Source organism: Columba livia, chromosome 5, assembly GCF_036013475.1.
Source record: "Columba livia isolate bColLiv1 breed racing homer chromosome 5, bColLiv1.pat.W.v2, whole genome shotgun sequence".
Classification (NCBI taxonomy): Eukaryota; Metazoa; Chordata; class Aves; order Columbiformes; family Columbidae; genus Columba; species Columba livia.
Genome location: NC_088606.1, coordinates 45,773,442 through 45,798,273, shown reverse-complemented (window position 1 = coordinate 45,798,273; position 24,832 = coordinate 45,773,442). Strand labels below are relative to the sequence as shown.

General features: G+C 38.4%; 1 protein-coding gene across 33 annotated transcripts in view; it reads right to left on the bottom strand.

The window, feature by feature from the left end:
* Window positions 1-21,823, bottom strand: part of LRRC4C (leucine rich repeat containing 4C) — a 611,011-nt gene extending 589,188 nt beyond the window's left edge. For 30 of the 33 annotated variants that reach the window (XM_065064799.1, XM_065064798.1, XM_065064803.1 and 27 more), the window contains exon 1: window positions 17,045-17,713. The gene's annotated coding sequence lies outside the window, so the exon portion shown is untranslated. Of the gene's footprint in view, window positions 1-17,044 lie in introns of all 33 variants that reach the window. The other 3 variants (XR_010473035.1, XR_010473034.1, XR_010473033.1) reach the window with 3 other exon arrangements.
* Between the last annotated feature and the right edge of the window lie 3,009 nt (window positions 21,824-24,832).

Here is a 24,832-nt window from a genome sequence, read left to right as displayed (position 1 = left end):
AGATAACAGTTATTCAAATTCAGTCATGTACTCTGCTATATTGCTAGTGAGGTACACTATAGATATGTCATCACTTTCCAAATCATTAGAGGATGGACATGACTGTATTCCTGATAAAAACTTACGTTTCATTTTTATAGTCATAACTTGTATTTGAGCCAGTTTTAAATAGAGATAATTAAAGACAGTTTCAATATTTTACAGCAGTGGAATCTGCACAAAGTTTAGCCTTTTACCATAGCACTAGAGTGAAGAGCTTTCATTTAGTATAGAACTGAAGATTTCAGGTCTTCCAGCTTTAAGACCTTATGACTTAAGAACCACCTTAAAAATATGACCCAGATAAAAGTGAGGTGATTATACACACCAAAATCTTAATGAAACATGAAACAAAAGTTTTGAACATGTGATATTTTTCTCAATGGGATTTTACTCCAATTCATGAAGATAACCATAAGCAGCCAGCTAGTCTCTCTCTCAAGGGGAAATATTCATTTTCAATCTAGAAACTAAACAAGACACTGATTTGAAAAGCACTTTGTAGATCTAAACTACTACCATTTACTTTATGACACTCAACACTAACCAAATCCATCCTAGCAGAAGAACCCTGTGGTGGACCAAACAGTGCAGAAAAAAACTAGAGCAAAAAATAAAGGAGGAAGGGGAAGGGGTATGTGGAACATCTGTGTTCTTCCATCAAGAAAAGATTACTTTTTTACAATTTTAAAATACTTTCATTGTTCTGAGGTGTGAATAACTATTATTCATTATAGTTGTTTTAATCCCCTTCATAGAACCAAGTATAATATGTCAAAACAGTAATCTCTGCACACCTAGCAAAAGATGAGGGCAGAGGTGGCTTACTGACTGTTCACATTTGTCAGTCCATTAACATGCACAAAATGATCAGAGAGTGATCACAACTCATACACCAAAGCCAAAAACCTCCTGACACTTTCTCTAAAGATTAAGGCCTTTTTTGACTGATCAATATCTGAAATAAGCTTGAATTATTGTTCTGCTGCTTAATTCCTCCCCTACCCAGTGAACAGATTCAGTAGTCAAGGTACTTTCACCAACCTCTCTTCCTAATGGAGTATCTAAGAGCCTGAACTTTTGCTAGATTTTGGGTCAAAACAACAAAATAAAATGTCTATATTAGAGGAATTATTGTTATGAGAAAAGGGGGGTGGGGGAGGAATTGGGAGAGGAAATGAAAACATTTTACCTGATTTTTATTGGATTGATGTACTTGCCCGTAAGTATATTAAGCCACATCAATGCATGTAGCTAATTAAATAATTAGTTGTCAGAACCATTACCTTACATTTGCTTTGAGGAACTCGGATTTCATGAGGTAAGCATGGCAGAGTTTGGAGTATCTCGGCAATAGCCAAGCCCTGCCTGGTGGTGGAAAACACTGTCCCATAGCAGCCCCCTGTCCCTGGCAGCAAGCACAGCACCATGATAAACTGAATTTAGAAATCACACTTCTTTAAGAGCTATGCATAAAGCAGTTAAGCAGTTCCAGGTCACCAAGAAAACATTTTTAAACTGCCTATTTTCAATCATTATAAAACTCAGTGAGGAGTCCAGAAAAAAAAAAAAAAAAAAAAAAGAAAAAAGAAAAAAATAAAAAAAAAGCACACAAACACAACAACACACACACACAGAAAAGGGAAAAGCTTGAAAGACTTAAAGTAGAGATAGCGTGCATTGAAATGCTATATTTTAGTGCTTGTCTCCAGATGCAATCTTTCAAAAAGACTGGCCAGAGAAAACACCACTCAGATCTGCTCCTATAGGAGAGGAGGCTAAAGGCTATGGTAAGCAAAACCTGCTACTAGTTTTTGGAGACAAGGCAGGAGGGAAAGAGAAAAAGGAGAAACACTGGTTCCAACTCTTCAGTTAAAACTTGACCTTTCCACAGATGATGAGAACAAGAAAATAGAAACAGTTACCTAAAAAGCATTCTGATAGTTGTTCCCCTCAAAAGTACAAGAAGTTTTAATGTTTTGAACAAGAAAATCTGCTAATCTGCTTCTGTTGTTGCAGAAGTGTGACAGAAGCACTTGAACTTTCTGAAGAAATGGATAAGCACGTATATACATACGCACACGCATGCCTGTATTATTTCGAACTGTAGATGTGAAAACAGGAATGCATTTCTAAACAAATATTGTGTAACTCCCTGACCCAAGTCTGTAAAAGTTTGTTTTGTGCAGTGTTAAGAGAAAAATGAAGAAAGCAGAGACAAGAGCTGTTATCTGTATTTATGAAGATTTGAGATCAAAACGTGAAGTCAACTCAAGTTATTTTATGAAGCAAAATAGCCCAAATTATTTTGATACAGAAACAACCTTGTTCTGATGGTAAAAGAACATCATAATGAAATAAATAACTTACGCTTTTTCTATGGATAAAAAACATTTAATCCAATTCCTTGTATTCCTTAAACACGTGTTCATTAGAGCATAAGCAAAACAGCGCTGGGTGCGCGGGGGATTCACTCCGCCCAACACGCACACCTTTAAACAATAAGAAGTGTGCTTAAATACAGTAAGGTATTACATATTCATAATGACCCCAGGAATGCCTATACATATTCATAACCTTTCCCCGCTTCTGATTAAAATGAGTCTCGGATAACCATTTCCACAGACCCTCCCCTGTTGCGCCTGCGCAGTGCCACTTGGTGAATTTGAGGAGGGGTCTTTGGGGGTCTTTGGATGAAGGCTCCTTCAGCTTCATCACAGTGAACTTTTTACCTTTGGCTCATTATGTTGAATTGACTGGGACCCAAGCTGCCAAGTGGAATGAAACCAGACTGGCGCCCCCTTTTGCTGTAAATCTTCGTTATCTTGTCTCCTCAAGTTTACAGCTAGGTGCAGTAAAACTTCTTATCTTGGCATTCAATGGGGTTCTGTTCTTCTTAACATAAAGCTCTAAACTAAGCATTTATTGTGTGACTAAGCCTTAAAGTGTTAGTAGGCACCCATTATAAGTTAAGTTAACCCTTAAAATGTTAGTTCCCTCTGTCAATATAACTTCATAAGCAAGTTTCATAACTTTTTACATAGAACTTAACCACCTTTTTCCAGGTTCAGAGCCCATGCCTCATTTGGTTATATCTGTAAACATTAAACATCTTAGCACGAATCACAACTGCATTTTTCACAATAACAAGACTAAAGTGTTATTAATTGTATTATTTAAGCAGTAGTTAGATTTATGTGAAGTACAGTAGGGGCTGTCTTGAAGGATTCAGTGCTTCTTCATCTTATTCTGATTTGGATTTTTTTTTTTTTTAACTTTCTAGAAGAAGACTATATATACTACAGAATGTATACACTTAGTTTCAGTTTTGCCTTTATCATGTCTGAAAGTTGAAAATTTTAAGCCTTTCCCATAGTCTCCTCATCTCTTATCCCATTGTAAGTTCTTAGTGCATTAATTCCAAAAACAGAAGTCAAAGCCAGCATCTTTATGAACCTTTCTTCCCCATTTCACACACTCACCACCTCTCCTGATTACATGGTTGTGATATTCATTTTGCCTAATGTAGATGAAGCCTTAAATACAGAAGTAATGTTAAAATCAAGTTTACTTAACATTTTAAATGTATTCTCTGTACCACAATAGAAGTGATGGGGTAAAAAACTTTACTGTTCTTCTGTGTTTCAATGCTAGATCAAATCCTAAATTTAAATATGTATGCTCTGTAAGGAATACACATCAAGGGGTGGGGGAGAGGGGATATCTACATCTTAATCAGTGTTCTGGTTTTGGATCCTCCTATCAAGTTCAACATTACATGCTATGGGATAGTTCAACAAGTCCTACACAAAAAATGCTATACTGATGTTTTATTATTTCATATTCTATTATATCCCAGAAATATATACATTTAAAAGTAATTGCTATGCTGTCCTATTACTTTTCAATGAAAGTCTATAATCTTCACATCCATCAAATACGATATGGATCTTCTTCAGAGGGCAGAGGTTCCTCTAAATTTGTGACTGTAGACTGATGCACCATAGCCTTACCTTTTTTAAAAACTCTTGCTACAGCGGTTATTTTACCAAATACTCCAAGTAGATCCTTTGCTGTGATCAGCTGGCTGGACTGTTGTAAGGTCTCTTAGCCCCAGTGCTGCTGTAAGATCTGACTATTCCGTGGTTTCCTGTCAACATCCACAGAGAGCTGTGTCAGTCCTCTGGTTTCCCTATGCAGTTACAAAGCAATTAAAGCAGCACACCACCTGCATGGGGTTTGTAATATTCATCTCTATTTTTCAAACTGATCCCATGGTTCTGCTTTTGTTGTTTCTACCCTTGAGGGAAACACAGTCAACTTTGCAATTCCAGAGCATGATTTGTAACATGAGGTATTGGCATAAACTGCAATACAGATTATGGCTGGAGCTTCACACCCACTGCAAATCAGAGGCTATACAAAACAATGGAAAGCAAGACATCACCACCAATACAGCAAGTCAGAACTTCATGGCTGATTTAGTGACTCAGTTCTTGCTTAATGCAAGAGCTGGTGTGGAAGAGAATGAGTCAGAAGGTGTTTGCATATTACATCTACAACCTTACCAGCATAGGGCAAACCAAACCAAACCACACACACACAACCAAACAACGAACCAAACAACGAACCACCAAACCCCACATAACTAAAACTGACCCACATTTATTGTCCTTTCATCCAACATGAATGACAGTTGCATCAGTTCCATTCAGGACTCAGTGCAGGTAGTTCAGATGTAGGCATCTCCAGCATAATCCATTTCTCTGTCATCTCAGTCCTGGGTTACTGCAGTATAATTTTAAACCTATTTGGCCACAGAAAATAATGCAGAAGGCAGCAGCAAGGCAACATCAGTGTTCTGATCCTCACTCCTGCCGGTGAAGGAGCAGCTTTATAGAATAATTTTGGCTTTAGAGGTCACAGGTAGTAAAACATCAAAAAGATCTGAACCACAGCCTTGAACCTTACTGGATTGCATTGATTGTGCATCCTGTTTTGTTCCAGTTCCAACAAGTTAAATAATGTGATCTCAGAAAGGAGGTATTGCTTTGTCTTGTGAAATGACTGAATTTTAACAGCCATTCAATAATAAATAAATAAATTAAAAAAAAAAAAAAAAAAAAATTACTGCTTGCTAAGTGCCTGCAAGTAGAGATTGAAAGCCCGAGCAAGTAAAAGCATTTCTTCATCTTATGAAACTCGGGGCATTGCATATATAATTAAATGCCAGTAATAAAGTTATTTGTTACTATAACACAGAGAAAGCAGGTTAATCAGAAATAGCACGGGTGTCATTAGTGCACAAGGTGGTGGCAGGGAAGCTTCTCATTTCTGTCCTGAGGGGTAGTAGCCATGCCCTGCAGGAGCAGTTTACTAGCTTAATACAATAGCTCAATAACAGTTTTAGTAGTCTATACAGTATAGAAATCTAAACATTCTTTACCTGACAGGAAAACAAGTCATAAAGAAAGCAAAAGCAAGTAATACAGATCATAAGAGTATCTGCATATGGCTATAGTAGATCGTATACAAGACTGTTCTTCCAGCCATAACTACCTGAACTTCCATAATGTCAACAGACACAGAAAAAGAACCTGCTCCCCCACAAAGGGCAGGAGCACCAACCTAGATTTAAAGGCAGTATATATTGTCTATTCTATTGGGGATTAGCATATCTAATGAGTAGGGCAACAAGATTATTGATTAGATGTATTATTTTCTTTTCTTGGGAGACAAATTAAGAACCTTCTACTGTAAGAGAATCACAGAATTGTAAAATGGTTGGGGCTGGAAGGGACCTCTGAGGATCATCTAGTCCAACCCACCTGTTAAAGCAGGTTCACCTAGAGATCACACAGGAATGTGTCCAGACAGGTTTTGAATGTCTCCAGAGAAGGAGACTCCACAACCTCACTGGGCAGTGCTCTGTCCCCCTCAAAGTAAAGAAGTTTCTCCTCATGTTTAGATGGAACCTCCTATGCTTCAGTCTATGCCTGTTACCCCTCATCCTATCGTTGGGCACCACTGAAAAGAGTCTGGTCCCATCCTCTTGACATTTACCCTTGAGATATTTATAAATAAGATCCCCTCTCAGCCTTCTCTTCTCCAGGCTGAACAGACCCAGCTGTCTCAGCCTTTCCTCATAAGATGCTCCAGACCCCTAAAGATCTTCATAACACTCCAGTGGACTCCCTCCAGTAATTCCTTGTCCTTTTTAAACTGGGGAGCCCAGAACTGGACGCAGTACTCCACATGTGGCCTCACCAGGGCAGAGTAGAGGGGGAGAATAACCTCGCTTGACCTGCTGGTCACACTTTTCCTAATGCACCCCAGAATACCATTGGCCTTCTTGGCCACAAGGGCACATTGCTGGCTCATGGTCAACCTGTTGTCCGCCAGGACTCCCACATCCTTCTCTGCAATGCTGCTTTCCAGGAGGTCCACCCCTAACCTGTACTTGTGCATGGGGTTATTCCTATTGAGGTGCAGGACACTCCACTTGCCTTTTTTTAATTTCATCATCATCTTCTCTGCCCAGTCCTCCAGCCTGTCCAGATCTCACTGAATGGCAGCACAGCCTTCTGGTATGTCAACCATTCCTCCCAGTCTGTATGATCAGTAAATTTGCCGAGGGTACATTCAGTCTCTTCATCCAGATCGTTGGTGAACAGGCTGAACAAGACTAGACCCACTACTGACACCTGGGGAACACCACTAACTACAGACCTCCAACTAGACTCAACACCATTGATCACAACCCTCTGAGCTCTGCCATTCAGCCAGTTCTCCATCCATCTCACCATGCACTCATCCATCACACACTTCCTGAGTTTACCTATGAGGATGTGAGAGACAGTGTCAAAAGCCTTGGCAGGCTTGAGAGGTGGGCCTTTGTGAACCTCATGAAGTTCAACATAGCCAAATGCAACGTCCCGCACATGGCTTGGGACAATCCCAAGCACAAATACAGGCAGGCAGACAATGGACTGAAAGCAGCCCTGAAGAGAAGGACTTGGGAGTGTTGGTGGATGAGAAGTTCAACATGAGCCAGCAATGTGTGCTTGCAGCAAAGAAGCCAACCATATCCTGAACTTCATCAGAAGCAGCTTGACCAGCAGTTTGAGGGAGGTAATTCTCCCCCTCTACTCTGCTCTCATGAGACCCCACCTGGAGTACTGCATTCAGCTCTGGGGCTCCCAACATAAAAAGTACATGGAACTGTTGAAGCAAGTCCAGAGGAAGGCCATAAAGATGATCAGAGGCCTGAAGCACCTCTCCTGTGAGGATGGCTGAGAGAGTTGGGGTTGTTCAACCTGGAGAAGACACTAAAGAAACCTTATAGCAGCCATTCACTACCCAAAAGAAGGCTGGAAACAGACTTTTTACAAGGGCATGTAAGGATAAGACGAGGGGTAATGGTTTTAAACTGAAAGAGGGCAGACTTAAGTTAGATACAAGGCAGAAATTCTTCGCCATGAGGGTGATGAGACACTGGAACTGTTTGCTCAGAGAAGCTGTGGATGGCCTATCCCTGGAAGTATTCAAGGCCAGATTGGATGGGGCTTTGAGCAGCCTGGTGTAGTGGAAGGTGTCCTGGCCCATGACAGAGAGGTTGGAACCAGATGATCTTTAAGGTCCCTCGTAACCCAAACTACTCTATGATTCTATAAACAATGGAATTCAACAAAGACTTCCAATATGGGGCAAAAGCAAGGGCAAAAAACATTACTTTCATATCACCCCCACATCAACTCCTTCTCAATATTAACCTCAAGTCATAAAAGTCAAATTAAGTACTCTATTAAAAATAAATAAGTAAAACAGAAATCAAGTAGAAGACCTTAGGATAGGATTTTTTTTAAAAAAGCATCATAGTTTTACACTACTAGTCTTGCACAAAACATTTTTAGTGTAACTATTGATAGCTTTTTGTTGTTTTTTTTTTTTCAAATGTATTAGCTGTTTAAGAGGTATTACCTCCTAACAAAACAGTTTCCTTAAAAAGTAGGAGCTTATTTATTTTTTGTTTTGGAAACCGAAACAATTAAAGCATTTCCTTTCCCTTTAATACTAAAAATTCAAGCAGAGTATTATACTAACAGAGGGCCATTTCCAGTCCCCTTACTAACAAAGGTATAAAACTTCTTGTAATTTTAAATTCTTAATGCTTTCTAATGTCTGTGTTATCCTATTAAAATCAAATGCAACATCAGGGCCTTTTGTGGAAGACATGCTCTTCTTCCTCTAGTGACCTTTCCTCCACTGCTTCTTGTAGTGCTTATGCTAGGCCTAAATAATTAAACATGCCTAAGCCTGAAATGATTGCAGAAGTGCACCTACATTTGAAAAGTACTATTTAGACAATAATTTGTAGAACAACAACTGGAGGCCAAATGCTTATTCTCATAAACTGACATCCTTATTGGAACTACCTACTCATTTCCATTGCCTGAGGGCCTGGACAAGATCATGAAAGCAGCCTTCTAATACACCAATTACAGTTAAACAGCATGGAAAGAGACAACTATCAGCAACATTCAGAAGTAAAATAATTTAAGTGTTAAAAGCTCAGGCATGGTTTCTGATAAAAAGGAGGGCACTCTCATTGTACAAAAGACATTTAACTGAGACAAAATTAGCTTATGAAATAATTACTTATGTTACATTTAGAAATATGTGGTTTTTTTTTTTCAAATATTCATAGGTTTATAGAAATCATCACTTTCCAAAATGCACATTCTCTTCTCTCAATATAATATGAAACTCACTCCCACTGGCAAAGTAAATGTTTGCAAATGTCAGTGTAGTAGCTTTACCCATTTCTGTTTCATTTGCATCCTCATGATCATCACTTGATAACATTTTGCTCCTGAAGTTTCCCTCCCCATATCCAGCAGCATACAGAGAAAGGTTGTGGTGAGGAAGTGTATTTCCTGCTGACAACACCAGGAAGGTTTCAAACTGGCTCATCCCTAGCCAATGAGACAGGTTTATGTCACAGACAGATCAGAAATGATGAAATAAATTAGGTTTTCCACTACTAGATCTCAAAAGCTTCCATTACGTTCCGGATGGAATAATAATTGAAACACTCATGATTCATGGTAAAGCTTTGATTTAAAAAATAACTATTTTGGACAGAGCTGTTACTAAATTCTCCCTCTCTTTCTACTTTCTGTAAACATGCCTAGTAGAACATGCACATTCCTTATGTTAAATGAGGTGCTTCATAAATAGACTTAAAGCTAATACTCTTGAAAGGTTTCACACAACTCTTCACGAAAAGGAACTTAAGGGATCAAGGAAGTTCCAGCCTCTCTTTCTAAACTTCTAATCTAACACTTCCCTTTCAGGAAAACAGCACAATTAACACACTGGCCTGGTTGCAAATATAGCCCTTGAGAGGAAAAATATTTACATGCAGCTAGAAATGCTGAGATGCATCTCTCTCAAAATAGGACAAATCTAAAGCAGCAGTCCCCAACTTTTGACAATTAATTTATTAGAAAGTGGTATCCCAATCCAACATACTACAGAACAGTGTTGAAATATCTGGAGACAGGTGTGGAACTTCTCTATTCATCTAAGTGAAAAGAAAGATCTTGCATCTCCACCTACTTCAGAAAAAGAATATAATAAGAACTAAGGCAGATTAAGAGACTCTTTTAGGCAGCTTAAGACCCTTAAGCACACATTCCCAAGCCAAGTATTTATAATAAAAGAAATCTCCTAGTTACCTCTCTCAAGTGTTACTGTTTTCAGTATTGCCTAAAGCTGCTTAAACTATAAAGCTGATTGTCAAGGGAATCCCAGTTTGAAGGGCTCTTTTGTGGTTTGAACGGGTTGTGACTTCTGTAAAAGGAGGGCATCAGGTTACGGCAGCAAGCCTTGAATATCAATGACAGAGGAGGAAAAGGAAAGCTAACAAGTCAGGCTCTGCTGTCTCTCTCTTACTACTTAGTGAAATCACACGGTAGTAGCAGGGCAGGACAGAGTCAAGAAGGACTAGGGGAATTCCTCGCTCCCCTGAGGCCACTTTGTTCTCCAGACACTCTACTGCAGGTCACAGGAAAACAAGAAGTGCCTCTGAACAGTGCTGCTACACAGCCCACTGCACTACAAGCATCCACTGAGATTTCAGAGGCAAAACACCCATGTGGATCAGGTGTGACACGAAACATGAAGCAGAGAAAGAAAATGCATAGGATTTACTGCCTGACAACCAGGTTACATTAATCCAGCCATACATTAACTCAGACCAATTCCTTTGCATATTCTAGAGTCAATAATATAAAGCCAGTCACAATTTTTTTTTAGTCACTAAAAATCTTCAAAGCTGGAAGTCATGTGGGTGATTACATAAAAATTGAAACACAGTCAAATATCCAAAGGTTTAGCTTGCAAACTCCACAAATCATAATACTTGGTTTTCCATAAATTAATTAAAATACCTACACATTCAGTTAAACTACTTCATACTTCCTTTATGATAAAAATTTTCAATGCATTGGTAATTTTATTTCAATGTCATCTCTGGATACTTAGGGTCTTGCATACCTACATATTAAATTACATCTTCTACAATGCCTCAGTTTCCTTCAGTCTTCCTGAATTCAGCTGATCCAAATGTTAACCATCATGAATCCACCACTCCCATAATTCTCCTAACTTTCCTATATAAATTCAAGTTTAGCACACATCCGTATAAACTTCTAACCCCACAAAGCATCTTGTTTTCCAGGGCCTGCATCCTTCTCCAGTTCACACACTTGTTTTGCCCAAAGGTGGTCTAAACTATGTCTCTCATCTCATTTGTTCTCAGAACTAGGTTCCCCTTCCACCTGAGAGGAAGGATTGCATAGCCAAACAGATAAGAAGACATGACTTTAATTTAATTTACGAGCCCATTGCAATACAATAATTGAAGAGTCTTTGGTGAGGCAGTATTCCCTGGAAGATATGTTCTTACTTGATATTTATTCTTACTCAAGATATATTCCTTTACTTAAGGAACTGTAGCTCAAATTTCCTATCAAAGTCCAAGGCTTAAGTTTTCAAAGCTTTTTCAAGACAGATTCAAATCCCTTATGAAATTTTGATAATGCCACTCCTGTTATTAGACTTGTTCTGTCTACCCTTGTTCAAAATAAAGAAAACAGACTTGAGACCTAAGTGGAATTTCTGAAGCATATGCTTGAGATGCATAAAAGAACATTCTACAACCCATTTTCCATCACTCAAACTGCTAGAACACACGTTCAATGCATGGAAGAGTAAATTTTTCTTCCATATGCAGTCTACACAACGCAATCCCTGCTTGTATCCTTACAAGAATATGAAACTACTTCTGCCTTGGGGGTAATCTCTGCACTGTTTTTCCTTCCTACTTTAAGTGCACCCATTCCACTCTTCTCTCCAGTTTTCACTATTGAATCTTCTGCTTTCCACAAGATGGCAACTTTTGCAGGTTTTAAGTAAATGGTAGGCAGGTCATTCAGCTTCAAAGCACCTCATTTTATTCCTGAAATAACTGGGGGTACAGTGAAGATTTATAGGTTTACATGAAAAGCACAGTTATTATAGTGAGCAGCTCCAGAAAAAAAAGCGTATAAATAAAAATAGATTGAAACAAAAGCAGCATAAATGTGAGAGCATCTGTAGAAATCCTTATCTCAGAACATTCACCTTCTCTTTGTCCCTTCAACTAGAATAGCTCCATGATGCTTTCAACAATGCTTAACGGATGAACAGTAAAGGGGAGGGGAAGAAATCACCAAGAAGTGCCATCCCTAGCTGTACTTAATATTACCCAAATGATGTCTTTAGTTGCTTGATAAGATATGTACTGTTAAGTGTTGCTTTTCTTTCTCATTTGTAAATTTCTTTCTGGGACAGCAGAAAAGACAGCAAAGATTATTTACTAGTAGACAAAGTAGAAAAAGAAACCCAAGATTATATGGAAAATATGCCCACTGCTTGATAACCCCATGTACTGGTAAGATTTTCTCCTATGACTAAACAATAGAATGGAGAGGACTGTCTTGCTCCCACATGGAGTTAAATCAAATTAGGCAAATATTTGGGAAAAAAAAAAAATTACTGGCCTTCCACCTCACTTGTCTGTATCTTTACCTGATACCAATTCAGCTACTTCAGAAGAATTAAACAGAGAAGGATATAAACCTGTTCTTACCCTTGTAAACAGGATGAACAGGAGTGGAACTGACATTCTCTAATTACCAGTACGTGCTGGATTTCATGAGCACTTAACATAAGTTTAACCTACCAAAACAACATCTTAGATTATCAAAAAGGTTAAAATAATGGGCCTCATGGAAAATCTTCCTGCCATGGGTTGCAAGCTCAAAGCTACATCAAAAAAGAGGCCTTTTATATTTGCAGTTATGAGCCTCATTTTAGCATGTTTTTATTTTACACTGATGATTCTGCTAGCCTATGGAATGCACAATGTACGAACAAAATACCTACCATTGATGACCAGTTCAGTAAAGAAACTTTGGCAAATTACAATATAACTGTTGTCATTACAAAAAGTGTCTTCAATTTACATCAGGAAGAGACCTAGATTCCTTGTTACAACTCTGCCTCTGTGGTATATGTTCTGAAAAATAAAGTTTCCAGTTTCTGAAGAAATCTCTGCCCAACACCATACCACCCTTCTAACTTACGTAACCACTCTAAGTTTGGCAGCAAGAGCTCTCACACAGCAAAGTCTTGAAGATTTTGAGAATCCAGAAACAGTAAGTTTCCTCCTCAGCAATATGAATTAGCTGTAAAAAATTCAGCATGCCACTTGGGCATTTGAATCTCAACTTTGAGAACATAACCATCACCATCTTACCAACCTGAACAGTAGTAGCCTCTAGAAGCAAATACCTGTGTATGCATACCATGCTCTCAACACTACCCTTTTGGACCAGTCCTGAAATCTACAGTATCTAAGTCAATATTTTCTCATTATTTTTGTTATACAGCTCAACAAAAATACACAATCTTTTACACTAATTTCATGAAAACATAAGGAACTCTTACTACTAAAGGATGCTTTCTTGCCTACCTCAGTCTGTGGAAGGCCAAAGAACAGGTAGCACCACAACCGTTGTCTTCCCTAAACAGCCTCAATAAGTGTCCTTTTGAAAAGCTAAGAAATTACACAGTCTCCCAAACAAACTTCATTTTCACACTGCCAACTCAACTAGGAATACTGAAAGCAGAAAATTCATTTGCTTTAATAATCTATTTAAGAGTTTTATCTAACTTGTTTGTTTGCCAGCCCAGGAAGTATTCATTTGGGTTCTGAGTTTCCTTCATTCCAAACCTTATCCTTTGACATGGAATGAAAACAAATGGGAAGGAGAGCAATAAGGGTAAAAAAAAAAAAAAAAAAAAGTTATTTTCTGCAGTCAACTAACTTGTCAACTGAAAGAATATATTTGTAACTTTTTTTTCCCCTCAATTGGCTAAAAGCAATCAATTTTATTTACTATTAATTATCTTAAAGTAAGAGATTTAAGAACATTAATTCTACCTGTAGGTATTTCCAGCAACCATACCATTTGTCATTAGAGAAGTACACATTCATAAATGTGTGTGTTTATTGATAAAATACTTTTTTCTGGCTCCTTATTTCAAAGCTCAGCCCAATGTCATCACATTAGTGCAAGATGATATTGCAGACCAACACGATGAGTCAGCAATCAAAGTGACATGTTCTACCATCCCACAGAGCTTTTGCATTTGGTTCAAGTCCTGGAATTGCTGGTACATCTCCCTCCCATCCTCCCCTTGCTTGCATGCTGCTGCAGAGCTCAAAGATTGACTTACTGGTTGTCAGCCCAGCTTGTTTCAGAAGGAAGGAGGAATTAATGTTTCTAAGACTTAGAGTACTTTACACATGTGCTGGAGAAGCTTAGTGACTGGTTGGCTGACTTCAGCAATGAGAAAAGGAAGCTGCTCAAGTAACTGGAACTAAGTTAAAAAGAAATTTCAGTTTTATCTTCCCCTTATCCTTAAAACAACATTTAGATAATTCAGCTCATGAGAATCTCATTGTACCCATGTTCCTGCTGCGAGATTTTACTTATGATACATTCACTGCAAGACCCTTGCAGGCTCCCCTTCGGATGTCAGCAAGATGTACAATGCATAGTGGATTGAGCTCATACAAGCACCCAAACAGTAGAGAAGACAGCATTTTCCACATTCGGTTAGCCTGAATGCATACGGGGCATTATACTATGAAATGCAATTAACATGGAAGGGTCACTAAAATGAAACACTTGTAATTCTTTTCACGTTTTTTTCTCACTGAACATTAGGGAAAAAAAAAAAAAGCACGCAACCAACACACACACACACAGAGTCCAACTGGTGCTAATGCCTGTTCCCACATAAAATCTGCTAGCACTGAGCATTATCCATTTCCATTCTTGCCACAAGAAGAGGAATGGCATTAGAAAACAAAACTGATAACATGAAATGTTATGCTATATACAATATTGTGTATAAGACATATAATCAAAACAAAAAAAATGGCAAATATGATAGTACAATTAGGAAGTCCGAATTGAAATCCAGTAAAAGCTCATATCAAAATCTACTAAAATGACAAATATAGTTCAGTTGGGCTGGGGGGGAAGAACCACAAGGTTTTACCTTCAGTGAATCTGTTGAAATGTAAAATAACCACCATTTGCTTTAGACTTCAGTACATAGGGAGACAATACTGCATTAAAAAAAAAAAAATATATATATATATATATATCCACACAAGTCTCACTTCTGTAGGGCTGATGATCAACAGAGATAGATGATTAATAACATCTGGATACCAAGAGAGAAGTAACATCTTTTCCAGCACACAAGTGACTACCCTCCCACACAGTTTAGGGCATGCAATACTACAAAATTATATCCTACATATCAGAATACAGAGAAATACTTGTGGAGCAAACATGTTGTATTTTTTCCCAGGACATTAAAGTCTTTTCATCTCCAGGCAGAACATTTCCCCCCTGCTTTCATCCATTCAGTGTCTCTGCTTTGATGGTCTTGTTATATACTTCAATTCTAAAATCAGGGTAAAGCTCCAAAAATCATGAGCTGTCATTTCTCCCCAGACACCCTTGTTTTTTTGTTGTTTGTTTTGGTATTTATTCATTTATTTATTTATTACCCTTTTTTCACACAGACTATTGCCCATAGTTGAAAGAGAGCATAGCACATTGCCTGGTGAAATAGATGCGTGTGCTACATGTGATGGGGTTTGATGAAAGTACAATGAGGAAAACTACAGCAAACTGCTTCCTGCCCAGAAAGATATTTGTTTGTCATAATCATAAAAAGGCACATGCAACATAGAGCACCACTTGCAGAAAATGAGGGGAAACACACCTATAACCAGTTTTTCTTTTTTCCTTAATCCCTCTTTAAAACTATTATCCAAAACCAGTGGGAAATAGAGGAACTGACTGACAGGATGCAATAACGTAAAGTGATTCGATTACTCTGAAGCAGAGCCTTTTCATTAGGTTTTTAGCTTTACAACACAGGATCTATTACAAGAATGGTCATTACACTTCTTTGTACCAAATGGATCAAAGGTCAATCCTATTTGATATGTCCTTGTATTTATAAATCTTATGTAAGTGCCCTTTACCTACATTACATATCTACATACAAATATAAGCCCCTCAACATCTGATTATTCAGTAGAACTGTATTTTAATCCATGTCTTTTTACATTAAATAACCAGCTACGCAGTCTTTCAAATAGATACCATATCCTTCAACATTAGTCATTCATATTCATATAATTGAGAAGGAGTGAGTACCTAGCAATTCCATTTGGAGAACCAAGCATCTTTGAAATGTATTTACAGATGGTTTTCTCACCTCCTTGGGAATGCTAAGTACTATCAGTGCAGCAATAAAAAAAAAAAAAGCCTAACTACAGGAGCTCTGATTCTATTGCAATGCAATGGTATTTTATTCCTATTACTTAATGGAAAGATGGGAAAGGCTACAACAGTCATACTGTTCCTGCAGAAACTGCATTGGGGGGGAGGTGCAGGAGGAAGGATAAGTGCCAGGTTTATACACTGAGTAACACCACAGCCCTGTAATTGATAAATCTCCAGAAATACTGGAGTGCCATGAACCATGCTGGATGAGACATTTACTCTGGTGATCTCAGAACTTGATACCACCCCAACCCAAAAATTAAGGGCCCACCAGAACTCATTTGTGATTGGCATTCCATTCCATATGAGTTCCTACTGTTTGGCCCCACATATATCTTAAATTCTGTAGCCGAAAAAAAAAGAAAGCAGCAGCATTCAAAAGGTTAATGAGAAGTAAACATATGAACTTCACATAAGTGATGCACAAATACTCAATTTCCATTCTGTTACCTTCTACTGCTAACAGCAGCAGAAACATCTTTTTACTTACATATTCATCACTTCAGAGCTGACAGAAATGCAGAGAAAAAGAACTAGACAATATTTATGAAAATATGGAGACTTCTATTGGAGATACTGTATATGCTATATTTCTTGCCCATTCTATACACTTTGTAAATATCTTACCTGTTTTACTAAAAGGAATTATCTCCCTAGAAATTCTAATACCTTTGAAATGAAAGGAGCTTTCCAGTGCTATTTAACTAACATTTTGCAGCACTATAGATCATTGTTTTGCAAGCATTTCTATAGTGCATATGGCAGGGGGAGAATAATAAAAATCAAAATAAAAAAAAACCACACACACACACACACAAAAACAATCCCACAAGCACAATACACACCACCACAAAACACCAAACAGGAAAGGAAGTTAAAAGGGGATACAAATTACAAGCTCAGACTTTAAAACACCACACTCCATATGCACCCAGTGCTCATGTTTTAGCTTTTTCCCCAGCTCAAACAAGGAAGCAGGAAACAAGGAAACAGAAGAGGCAGACAAGCCCCTGACTTACCTTTTTTACGGTCCCTCTATGAACTTCTCAGAAATAAATTTGAATTCCTCCAGCTATATTTGATTCTTTTAGCTTTTCTCTTTCTCAAGTCACACAGAAGCAAAACAATTAGTTTTCAGAGGTTCCATTTACTGCTCTTTCATCCCCAGCAAAATGCGTCCAGGAGACTGTGCCAAAAGTAAGCCCAGAACTCAAAGGCAATTGGAAAAGGAAGCACAGGGGGTTGCTGAAGGACCAGATTGTGAAATTCAGTAGCTTAGCAGAGAAATATCCTACTGTACAATATACCTGGCTTCTTGCTCACAAAAAAAAAAAAAAAAAAAAAAAAAAACCTGTAGTGCAAACTGTCAGTAGTAGCCTCCAATAGCTGCTGTGTGTGCTGCAGATGGTATGTCTCACTGTTACCTTCCCTGATGGGTAGAGGATTCAGAGAGCAGCAAAACCAGGGGGTCGCCTCCAAACCAGGTGGATTGCCAGCCACTCATTCACTCAGTCCAATTAATCAAGACAAGAACAGCTCAGTCACCAGAGGTATCTCCTTCCAGGGTGCACAGGATTATGGCAAGGTTATTAATCTCGCTTTGCTGCATCCCCCCCCACCCCCTACATTCAGCAGCCTGCACGGAGATGATTGCCAGCTCTGTCTCTGTCCCTGTTCTACTGCATTTTGCTCAGCCCTCTGTTGCTGCAAGTGAAACACAGAGGAGGGAGGAATACTAATAAGGTGGTTAGCTACAGTTTCTTTAAGGCGTTCTACATACTGTGTGTGCATGTGTGTACGTGCGTGTATGTGCATTTTCCATGGGGCGATCTTGATTTCTTTGCAGCTGAAATAGGACCTGTTTCTACATCACAGACTGAATTAATCTGGATTATCGCTTAATGAATATCGGAGCCAGCAATTGTATTTTACTTAGGATAAGAGGAGGGTACTAAATGGTGTAGAAGATTAGGACACCCGTAGTGGTTACAGGGGGAGGCTGGAGGGGGAGGGGGTGGCAGGAACCACTATACATGGAAGAGTACCTTAGGTTAGTAAATTTGTTACAAAGCTACTTATTTTAGCACTATTTTAGAAGCCATTCTTATAGCCTGTACCAGTCAGGCTTTTAAAATCAGCATTATATTATCCATCTCTAGATTAGACAGCGATGTGCAGAGTCAAGTAAATATTTTTAGAAAAAGGATTTCTGGCAAGAAAAGAAAAATTTAGAAAGTCGACTGAGGCAGACATCCATCACTGCATTTTTGAAGGTGTTTCAAATTCCTGTACTGAGAATTGTTCTGCTGAAGTCTTTCACTTGTGAAATGAGTTTAGAGTTCTCAGTCCAACAGACAAAATAGATTTTCTATGTATTGTTGAAGTTATGTGGCAAGGAAGCCTGAATGCACTGACCATGGCACTATTACTGTTATTTTATTACAGAAGACTGCAATCTCATACAGCACCGTCCATAAGCAACGTTGCCACAATATTTAATACTAACATCAAGTAAAAACCTTTTACTGGCAAGTAAACCCTGCAGTCCTGACAACCAGTGAACTTAGCAAGACCACACAGCACAAAAAGGCTGGATGTCCATGGTATCTAGAAAGAAAAATATAGGGCACTGCAGGGAACTGTTTCAGAAGATGTAAGACCAGCCCTGTTCCACTAATTACATGTAGCCACTTGGGATTTTGTTCACTTTTTCAGCTTAACTTGCATTATAATTTAAATCTCAAATGATTTATTTATATGAAAGTCCACAGAACTAACAGGAGACATTATAAATTGTAACTGTGTGTTGTTGTTTTTTTTTTTTCTTACTTGCTGCAATTATTTCTCTTTTCTATAACCTGTCCTATTCCCAATACTGCATGACACCTATAGTGTTTCTATTCAAGCTCCATATGACAAGAAAATATCATTGTCATTCATCCACAAACATAACCGAGCCTATGCACATAGAACATGGCCAGCCATAGTAGCTTGGACTGGAGGTCCATCTAGCCAAACTTTTGCATTTGTTGGTCACTGTCACAGACAAGCATAAGGCTGAGGGGAAAAAAATAGTGTTCTTTCCCAAGTACACTATTTTATCCTTTAATTGTCTGTTTGATAAAGAGTTGCAAGGTCAGAGACAGGAATGCTCTGCACATTTGGGTACACCATTCATAGCTTGGTAGTCTTCTGTCACACCCTGTCTGGACTAATTTCTTCATGCTGAGAAGCCCCAATGTGTTTAACTGTCCTTCATATTGACTTTGCTCTATTCACAGGAACACTCTTGTCACAAACCTTTTCCACCTCATCCTGTGTCCAAAATGTCACAGGCATACCACAAGCTTATAGCATGACATTGACACTTTGTTTTAAGAACACATAATCACAGAATATGTGCTGATGAAGCTGACGGCTCACATTCTACTTTCCAGGACTGTGGCATGAGTAATTTAGCTCCTCTCAGAAATTAACTTTATCAGTGACATAGCATTTATATTCCTGACTGGCCATCTAAGCTTTCGTAAGACCTCATGTCTAGACCAAAGTCTACTGTGGACAGCCTTTTCCACTACTTCAAAGTCGTTTTCCTTAGTGCAGTCAGAATCTCTTGAGTACATAAATAAAGGTTATACGGAAGATATAGTAGTTCAGCTAACTCACACAACTAACATTTACAATCCATGGGACTGGAACAATGACAAAAAAAATTTAAACTGACTTGCATTCTCATTTCCATGACACAGATTATGGGTTAAAGAAAAAGGGAATAAAAAAAAATTAAAAAAAAAAAAAATAGATGAAGTGTTGTGTAAGAATCAGTTATTGCTAATGGCATCTTCCAAATGCACTGTAATTCCAAAAGTGCAGTCAAGGACCTCTGTCCTACCTCATTTGTCCTTACCTCTGTGTTAAAAGGATACCACCTGCTAATTATTTTCATGTTAATCAAAAGGAAAAAAAATCCTTTACACTTCCAAGAGTTCCTAGTTTTTTGATGGTAATTTTGTTTCCACCCTCCACTCCCAGGAGGCAGCACTTGTACCACTTTGGACAAAACTTACCATCACTCCCCTACTATAGTCTTACAAGCATCTTTGTTCATATCCCCACATGATGCTTAAAAGAAAGGCAGTTGTTAAAACAATACTAAAAAAAAAAACTAAAACAAAAACCCAAACATTGCTTCAACTGCATCTCACCCTGCCCCTCACCTAACTCAGCTGAACTTGATGACCTGTCAGTTAATATCATAACTCTGAAAACAACTTCTGAAATTCAGCACAAGTTAAGCACACGAGCTTATTGTTCAGCAATATAGCAGAAAATATACTGACCCAGCACACATGCAAACACACAAAACCTCCAAAGTCCCTCAAGGACTTTTGTAGTGTTTCACTTAGTTTGTATTATGTTAACCTGTTTTGATTTTGTGAACCCCAAATCCATACATTATTTGTCATCTTAATTTTCAGCAACTTTATTAAGGAAAAGTCATGTTTAAGGCTACAATTTCCACACAGGGAAAGCTATTAGAAAGACCATAGCAGGAGTAAAAGATGATCTGAGAGGCTCATACAGACAGTCTAAGGGTGTTGCCAGGTACAAACAGGCACCTGGGGCTGATGAAGTTTGAGGAGTTACTCCTGCCAGATGTCTACACTACTCCGATGAACACCCTAGTAGCAATCATCAAAAGAAAATACATAGCAGTTTCTCAGCCACCACTTCCCTCAGCCCAATCTTAACTTAAAGCCATCAGTCAATGGGTGGTGTAAATTTATACACTGGCCTAGGAACTGCAGGGACTGTGAAGCAGAGCATGCTGGTTCCTTGTGCCTCTGTTAGAGGGCAGTGGCAGCTTTTCCTGTGGAAGACCAGCACGCACTGCCACTGTTTGACTGAGACATATTAAGAGCTGAACTGTATAATAGATACTAAGAGCACTATGGTCACTTCCAATGAGCCTTTATTCTGGGAGTTGTGAAGCCTACTAATAACCACAAAGATTTTCAGAAGACAATCAGGAAAAGAAAGTGGGAAAGAAGACAAGGAAGAGGATATATTATCAGAGCAAAGAGTGGTGGAATTAATTATTGGCAAACTCCCAAAATGTTTGCAAAGTTCACATTTGAGACAAACAGTAAACAGATTTCTACTGTGCTGAGCATTTGTAGAAAGTATAGGGTCAGTGTCTATTCATTCCTGGTGAAAGAGGCCTATCAATAGCAGTAGTAATTATTTTGCCATGAACCTCTCTTCTCCAAAGAGAAAGTACAACAGCATTAAGTACAGCAAACAGATTCTTCATGTTCTTTATATGTTAAAACTAAGTCATAGTCTAGGGAGCAACACAAGCTCAGAGTTTGAAAAGTACACTAAGTGTTATATTTAGTTATTAACTGCCATAAAATAATGATAGGAATGTCATACAGTGGCAGCCTGTTTTTTGTTTTAACTAACTTCTTTGGCAAATTGAGCAGTTTTCAATCTCATTTATTTTTAGTTCCAACACAGACTTAGCATCAGATTCCAGCATTTTGCCTAAAAATTTACTCTAATTCAGTGCCTCTAATCTCTCTTCCCCTCTGCAGAGAGATGATTTACAATAATTAAAGGGTGTGGTACATCTCTTATCAATAACAATTAGTCAAATGGCTTATCTGGATTTTACTCACACAGCATTGAGCTCTTACAAAAAACAACTGGATTGTTGAAGTATGACTTAAATACTACATCACCATTTAAGAAACCAAATGAAAGTTACTAAACTAAAAATAAGTACCTTGGATTGATTTATACTATACTAAAGAAGCACTGAGAGAAAAAAAAAGAAAAAAAAAAGCAGTATTACATTATTACATTTCAGTTCCCTAGAAGATTTTTCTTTTCTAAGCAGCGAGGAGATTTTAATTGGACTTTTTTTAGTTGGTCATAAATCTCTTCATGACCTTTAATCTCTTCATGACCTTTAACTTAACATACATTCAGGTAAAAAAAAAAAAAAAAAAAAAAAAGAAAATAGAAAAATCAGAAGCTGCAATTACTACATGTATTTTTAAACCACTGTTTCAAGTCTCAGCTGCTTTAATTCTCCAGGAGCTTTGACTGTCCTCTCTGTACCCCTTGTGCCTATCAGCAGCTTATTATTTACACTGACTCAGGTTTTACTGACTGCAATTAAAAATGCCTGAGAGATAGTTTAATCAATATTCCTGCTCTTGAGAGACTTCCATTTTCCTTCCAGCCTCAACTCCACATTCTCTTTCAAGTCTCACTTCTGTTCACGGGAATTCAGCAAACAACCAGCTTGACACTCAGTTGTGGGACAGGCATTGCTAAAGGAAGAATATCAGCATGAGGGGAAAATTATCTTTTTTATTTTTTTGAAGGTGTGCTTTCTATGTTTATCTGAATGCTACAGGCTGATTCTAGCTATACAACCAAGATCATTAGGAGAAGTCAAAATATCTTCTCATATGTTTATGACTATGCAGTATTTTGGAAAGTTGTCTTAGAATATTTACAAAGTCACAAGCAGACACACCAATAAATAACATTTCCTTGCTTGCAAAACTAACCTATAATTAATCAAAACAAGGGAAAAAATTAAAAACCCTCTAATTTCAGGGATCACAAAAAGGACCAAGAGGCCTGAGCCTTTCTGAGTTTTACCTATATTCAGAAGAGTTCTGTGACAGCAAACCTGTTCCTTCACATATCAAAGTCATGTTGAAATATGGTATTTTAATACTTTCTAGCTTAACCCAGCTAGGCCTGAAATAAGGCATTCTGCTTCTCAATGGGGATGAAGGCTTGCGAGAGCCTAAGAAATCTGCAACTACTGCAGAAGTTACAAAATAAAAGTTACTTTAGCCTCAAAAGGGAGCAGTGCCTATGCTAACATGTCTACTGGGATAGAATTTAATCAACCTTGTACACAACTGCACTTGCAAGACTTTAAGGGTTAGCGTGCTCCTTGAAGAGGGAAGATGGCACATGAATGTAGGAAACCTAAAGAAGAAAATCTAGTAACGTGTTTAGGCTGATTAGGTAATTAGATTCGATTGTTACATTTGCAGATACCTCGTGAAATTCAGAAATGGAAAAGATCTGTTACATCCATCTCTCTCAACCAAGTTCACCTCTCAGTTACTGCTCTCTAATGTATGTTCACCAGCTTGCAGTCTAATTTTGTAAGTCTGAGCAACAGGGTGTTCTTTACCTTTCGTGGGAGTGTTCCACAGCCTAATAGATCTCCAAGTTAATGCTGTAAAGAGCCACTGCACGAGGACTGAGTTCTATTATCTCAAAAATGCATATGCTGATAGAGGCTGTTACAGGCTTAGATTACTTACTTTCTTGTTAAATGGATTTTGTCAGCCATCACATCCCTGTTCTTCACGTGCAATGAAGCATTTTCTATGAAAGAATTTCCTTTACTCTTCTTACTAACACCTACATATCACCATGGGCAACAGACAGCAAAAAGATTAGCTTTTCTTGTGTTAAATTTTATGCTTACAGATCATAGAAAAGAGCAGATTTTTTCAGACTTCAAGTTAAGGCTGGTGGGTTTTTTTTCCTGCTCACTCAAACCTGTATAGCACATTCTAATACACGTTTTATATACATTATGATACCTACAGATGTATCTTTCTTATTGGTCTTACAATAAATAGAATTTAACTGTCCTTAAAGACAGCAGTCCTTTCACTTGTGGTCATATATCTATACACGAGCTTGTTCTTTCAGGCTTGTTTTATAGTCACTGTTAAAGAGAGTTGACACATCACAGCACTGTTCAATTGTTCCATTTTAGCTATCTACATTTGGGAGAAGGGGACCAGGCTCTCCCAGGCTCACAAGTACTTGAGTGACCAGCTCAGACATAAATACCTTTCATGCAGGTGCTTGTGTTTGATGTTAGCACATCGCTAACAGGAGTTAGCCTGCAATCACTCTACAGCAAGTATTCTGCCATAAACATTGTGTTGCAAGTAGATAAGCTCCCTCTAAAGACCAAGAGGTCCAATGATTGTTGGTGCCAACTATGAGAAAATAATATTTCTTGAAAATTTAACCCTAGAGAATAATGTTTAAAACAGCTGATTGCCCGTTCTTTTTAATGCTACCTCCATTGTCAGTCCTAGAGTGGGAACATGATGTCTTCCACTTCTTAACAATTTTTGGTCTATGCTTACTTGGCCTGGATGATCTGGAGATAAAGGTTTCCTTATACTGTGATCAATACACAGACTCACATCCCATTTCTGCCTCAGTCACCTGTGTGCCCTGGAATCTACTGCAATTACTGAAAGTACAGTGAAGAGAACCTCAAGAGGTTCACCAAATATATTTTGGAGATGTAATGAAAACTGACTAAATTGGTTATGAGTTACTTTTATTAGCTGCCGTTGTGGTAAGCTTGTTCTTTCTGCCACGGGTGAGAGAAAGAAGAGAGAGCAGGGGTGGGAAGGATGAGGCTGTTACAGAAAAACTTCACAGATTCTGTGAAAGAAAAGTAATGATATCTTTGGATGAATATGAAATACAGCAAAGTATCGATTGGAGTGGTAGGGTGGGTGTGGCATTTGCACATCCTTCTCTCTCGGTGTGGAAGGTGCATGCACACCCCCACTCTCTTCCCCAACACCTCCCCCCATCCTGCCATGGGGCAAGTTAACAGCTCCTCTTCTTTAACCATCTGTCGGTTAGCTAGGAGAGGGGAAGAGGCGCCAGAGAGTCGGGAAGTTTCTGGGTGCTCACAGCCAAAGTGGGGGATGCCGAGAAGTTTCTGGGCA